We start from the raw sequence: 6,074 nt of genomic DNA, 5'->3' as shown, positions 1-6,074 counted from the left end.
TCGTACTACGCCCATCCCGTCAGTGATAACATCCTCGATCTCTGCCAGAATAAAATCAACAATATCGAACGGCTCGTGAGTGAGGATGTGAAGTAGTAGCAGCTGCTGCAGACCAGTGAACCCCTCAGGGTAGCCACTCCTCGGGAGCAACGTCCTCCGGAGTGCCATGTGGACAGCGTAGGCCTCTGGGGTCAGCAAGCTCGGAACTCTGGCGTAGGAGGCCGGGAAGGGCTGGCGGAAGCACTGAGAGATCGCCTCGTGAGAAGGTGCTATTCCGCCAATCATGGCTCTGCGCGGTGGATCTGCATCACCATATACCATCTCGTGCAAAGAGACGTCAACTAGGTCAACTCCAAGAATCCCTGCGAGTGTCGCTCTGGACAAACCAAACACCTGCCCCCCAAACATGAAGTGAACTGCTCTGCGCTCTGGGGCTATCCAAGCAGTGGCATAGAAAACTCTGACCCAGTCCTCAATGTATCTGTTCCTCTCAATCGAGAGCAACCTGGGCAGACCTCTGAAGTGATCAAAATGCTCCCTGACATCTGCTCCCCCTGCAGCTGTCCTCAGTGAAACCCAGTCGAGAACTCTGTGAGGGAAAATCCTGTGGCCCCGCCTCTGGTAGGTCTCGTAGAAACTGGCCTGAAGAAGCGTCCAGAACCTACGATCGACCCTGCTGTCTCGTGTCACGGGAAACCACTCCTCCTCCTGTACACTCCACCTGAGCCTCTTGACCTTCGCCGCATTGGCCTTGGTCAAGTTCTGGAGCAGTACACCTGGCTCCAGACGCACGACAGTGTCCATGCGGAACACTGCGCGCTCGGCCGCTAGGGCCTCGGCTCGACGAGCTGCTGCTGCTGCTGCGGTGGACCTGCGAGGCTCCTGTGGCTGGTGACCTCCTCGCGTCCTCGGTCCAGTGCGACGCTCGGTCGCTGGTGAAGTCTGCTCTGCGGGGGACGTCTGCCGGGCGCGGCCAGAACGTCGTAGAGCTGGTGACTGAGTGTCCTGCCCCTGAGACTGCTCGGACTGCGCTGTCTCTGTATCTGAATCGGACTCTGCCGCTGAAGCTGACTGCCCTGACTCTGCTGCTGCTGCGGCTGTGGCTCTGGTGGCCCTGGCACCTCTGACTCGGCCCATCCCTCTGCCTCTGCCTCTGCCTCTAGCTGCCGGATCTCTGATCACGAACGGACGAGCACGGCCAGACGCCTGCTCCTCGGCGGCCTTAGCCACCATCTCGGCCCTCTCGGCCTCCCTGGCTGCGCGAGTCCGCTTGCGAGCGGGCTCCTCAACCACGATCTCCTTACCCTTCCTTTTGTCGCGACCCATCTCGACACAGTGAGTAACACGGACGCGACGATGCGGTGGCAAGCGGGCGAAGCGGTGATGCGCGGGTGGCACAGCGTGGAAAGCGGCAGTGGTGGTGACACAGTGCGTGGGCGGCGCTCGGGCACAGGCGTGAGAGCGGTGGTGCGCGTGCGCACGGGCGGCGGTGTGTCGGCGCGGAGGCAGTGCTGGTGGTGCACGGGCGCGGCTGGGCGCGCGGTGGAAGACGGCGGCGGCGCGAGGGCGGCGGTGTGACGGCGGTGCGAGGGAATGCACGGGCGGCGGCGCAACGAGCGGTGGAGCGAGGCGGCGCGGGCGGCGTACGGCGGCGCGTGCGGGTGGCGCAAGGCGGCGGACGGCGGTGCGTGCGGGTGGCGCAAGGCGGCGGACGGCGGCGGCGGTGACAGGTGCGAGGGCGAAGGCGAGGGGTCGAGCGGGAAACGAAAGCGCGTGAGGGGTCGCAGGCGGGCAAGAGAGAAATATGACATGTGGACCCCGCAATTTTTCTTATCGCCGGTTGATCCGACGCTTAGGTTTTGAACGCCGGTTGATTGCGTCGGTGTAGTTTACCAGAAACCCTGCCAAATCCGTATCTGTACGCCGGTTGAACCGATGATCTGAAAAGTGAACTCGTCGGTTGAACGATGCAAATGACAGTTGATTTTCAGGTCAAAGTTGTGTTCTGTTCATCGGTTGATCCGATGCTGCAAACTTTATATACGCCGGTTGAACGCCTGAAATGACTGAGCTGTGGCTGACACTTAGTAACGCCGGTTAAACCGATGGGTATAGATCCATTGAACGTCGGTTTAACCGGTGAACCCAAAAACCCTCTCTCAGCTCACTTTTCTATGCTAAGTCCAATGAACTTATAAGATTCAACTAAACTCAAGTTAATGGACTTGCATAGGCGACTTTACCCCTCAAAATAGGATAGCTTAATAACTTAAATAGTTTTTCTTTTCAAAATCAAGGATAAGTCGCAAGAGAGACAAAGCGCCAATTTAAAATGTATGAGCCATGTCATAGGAATATTGAAGGAGGAAAGCTTCAAACTCACAATGACATTGCTCACTAGGCAATAACGCACCTAACACTTTACTCTCTTCACTTCTCATGAATTAAGATCTTGCATGTAAAACAAGTCTCATCTTCATCAAGTGATCTCCTTTGTGACTTTTACGCATGCAATGATAATGCAAATTACAAACACATGCGAAAGAAAGGTAAACATGAGATGCACAGCTACATGACAAGAAATGCATAGCGAGAATTTAAGATCTACTTGTCAAGTTTGATCCCACGGAAAGCTTCATCATGATGAGCCTTTCTACAAGCCTAGAGGAAAACAAGTGGACCACCACCTCTAGCTAAACCCTTGCTCATCACTATCTTGCCATGGTTAGACAAGTGTCCTATATGTATGCATTTTTTTATATGACATGGCAACTTACATGACGTTTGCCGCATCTAACACATTTAGCTCATTTCTTAGCCTAACAAAGGTACTCTCGTCTAAAGGTTTTGTGAAAATATCCGCCAATTGCTCCTCGGATCTCACACCTTGAAGGGAAATGTCCCCCTTGGCTTCGTGATCACGCAAGAAGTGATGGCGAATATCAATGTGCTTTGTGCGAGAGTGTTGAACCGGATTCTTGGCAATTTTTACGGCACTTTCATTGTCACAAAGGAGTGGTATTCTTCCTAGTTTCACACCAAAGTCCAAAAGGGTTTGCTTCATATATAGAATTTGGGCACAACATGCACCGGCAGCTATATATTCCGCTTCCGCGGTGGACAGAGCCACGGAATTTTGCTTCTTACTCGACCAAGAAACTAGAGAACGCCCAAGCAAGTGGCAACCCCCGGAGGTACTCTTGCGATCGACACGGCTTCCGGCAAAATCCGAATCCGAGTATCCCAAGAGATCTAAACTAGCACCTTTGGGGTACCACAAGCCTATGCTAAGAGTGTGCTTGAGATACCGAAGGATCCTATTCACAGCCGAGAGATGTGATTCCTTAGGTTTAGCTTGAAAACGGGCACACAAGCACACGCTAAACATTATATCGGGCCTAGATGCGGTAAGGTAAAGCAAAGACCCTATCATTGAACGATAGAGGGATTGATCAACAGGTTTACCGTCCACATCCAAGTCGAGATGCCCATTTGTAGCCATAGGAGTCTTGATTGGCTTACATTCATCCATCTTGAACTTCTTCAAGATATCTCTAGTATATTTTTCTTGATAGATGAATGTCCCTTCCTTCATTTGTTTGACTTGAAAACTAAGGAAGAAAGTCAATTCGCCAATCATGGACATCTCGAATTCCCTAGACATCATGGTAGCAAACTCATGGCTTAGCAAATCATTAGTTGAGCCAAAGATAATATCGTCAACATAAATTTGACAAATGAAAAGATCCCCGTTGACGTCTTTTGTGAACAAAGTGGTGTCCACCCTCCCGATCTTGAAGCCTTGCATGATTAGGAAGTCACGAAGCCTCTCATACCAAGCCCTTGGAGCTTGTTTGAGCCCATAGAGTGCCTTGTGCAACCTATAAACATGATTAGGATTCCTCGGATCTTCAAACCCGGGAGGTTGCTCAACATAAACAAGTTCGTTAATAAAGCCATTTAAGAACGCACTTTTCACATCCATTTGATATAACTTAATATTATGATGTGAAGAGTAAGCAAGAAGAATGCGGATAGATTCAAGTCTTGCGACCGGAGCAAAAGTTTCACCAAAATCCAAACCTTCGACTTGAGAAAACCCTTTTGCCACAAGTCTTGCTTTGTTGCGTACTACCACCCCATGTTCATCTTGCTTGTTTCGAAAGACCCACTTTGTGCCGATGATGTTCTTGTCTTTCGGAGGAGCTTCGAGGACCCAAACTTCATTGCGGGTGAAATTATTCAATTCTTCTTGCATGGCCATCACCCAATCCGAGTCCTCAAGCGCTTCCTCTATGCTAGTGGGTTCAATACACGAAACAAACGAGTGATGTTCGCAAAAAGAAGCATGCTTAGAGCGAGTTCTTACTCCTTTGGAAGGACTACCAATGATTTGACCAATTGGATGATCCTTGGAGATGCGACCATGCTTCACTAGCGGTATTTGCGTGGATGCTTGTTGGGGTGGATCATGAGTGACTTGTGCTTGTGGTGGAACATTTTGCTCTTCTTGTTCTTGGACTTGGGGTGTTGGCGTTGACACATTTTCTTGAGGTAGTGGATCAACTTTATCTTGATCTTCATCCACTAGGGGTGCCGTGGAGGTACTTGGTGTAGATGAGGAAGGTCCTCCCCCTTGATCATTGCCTTCATGCACCTCTTCCGGCTTGATATCCCCAATGGACATCTTCTTCAAGGCTTATTCAATCTCTTCATCCCCTACATTTTCATAGCCAACAACCTCCTCTTGGGAGCCATTAGATTCATCAAACTCCACATCACATGTTTCTTCAACTAACCCGGAGGTTTGATTGAATACTCTATATGCTTTGGAGTTTGATGCATAACCAAGAAAGAAACCTTCATCACATCTACTTTCAAACTTACCGAGCCTTTTCTTCTTATAAATGAAGCATTTGCAACCAAAGACTCGAAAGTATGATATATTTGGTTTCTTCCCGGTGATAAGCTCATATGGAGTTTTCTTGAGGAGTCGGTGAGGATACACACGGTTAGATGCATGACACGCCGTGTTGATTGCTTCCGGCCAAAACTTCTCGGACGTGCCATAATCATCCAACATTGCTCTTGCTAGGGTGATGAGTGTCTTGTTCTTTCTTTCCACCACACCATTTTGTTGAGGCGTGTAGGTGGCGGAAAACTCATGTTTGACTCCTTCTTCATCGCACCATTCTTCAATCTTCATATTTTTGAACTCGGTGCCGTTGTCACTCCGGATCTTCACGATTGGGGAATTGTATTCCCTTTGAGCTTTTCTTGCAAATGACTTGAAGATTTCCGGAGTTTCACCCTTATCGCCTAGAAACATGACCCAAGTGTAACGTGAAAAATCATCAACGATTACTAGGCAATAGAGGTTACCACCAATGCTCTTGTATGAAGTTGGACCAAAGAGATCCATGTGTAGTAGCTCGAGCGGCTTGGAGGTAGACACCATCGTCTTGATAGGATGATGAGTTGCAACTTGCTTCCCGGCTTGACACGCTTTGCATAGCTTGTTCTTGTCAAAAGTGACGTCTTTTATGCCGGTGATCATCCCTCTCTTGTGGGCTTTCTTAAGGTTGCTCATGCCAATATGAGCAATTCTTCTATGCCAAAGCCACCCAAGAGACGACTTGGTGAAGAGGCAAGTCATGGTGCTTGTTTGCTTTGTAGAGAAATCCACCAAATAGATATTGCCATGCCTAAACCGCGTGAATACCAATGACTTGTCTTTTTCATAAGTCACTACAACACCATTCTTGTCAAAGGCACACGTTAGTCCAAGATCACACAATTGTGCAATAGAAATGAGGTTAAAACTAAGTGCTTCTACAAACAAAACATTTGAAATGGATAAATCTTTTGAGATTGCAATTCTACCCAAACCTAAGACTTTCCCCTTTGAGTTATCACCATAGGTGACGTGTTCATGATCGCCGGGGTCTTCAAGTGAGGTGAACATGCTATCATTGCCGGTCATATGTTGAGAGCAACCGCTATCAAGTACCCAATGTTTTCCACCGGCTTTGTAGTTCACCTACACACATGAGAATTTATTTTTGAGTTTTCGG

The sequence above is a fragment of the Panicum hallii genome, chromosome 9 (assembly GCF_002211085.1).
Source record: "Panicum hallii strain FIL2 chromosome 9, PHallii_v3.1, whole genome shotgun sequence".
Taxonomy (NCBI): domain Eukaryota; kingdom Viridiplantae; phylum Streptophyta; class Magnoliopsida; order Poales; family Poaceae; genus Panicum; species Panicum hallii.
The sequence above is the reverse complement of the archived record's forward strand: the minus strand, read 5'-3'. Positions refer to the sequence as shown.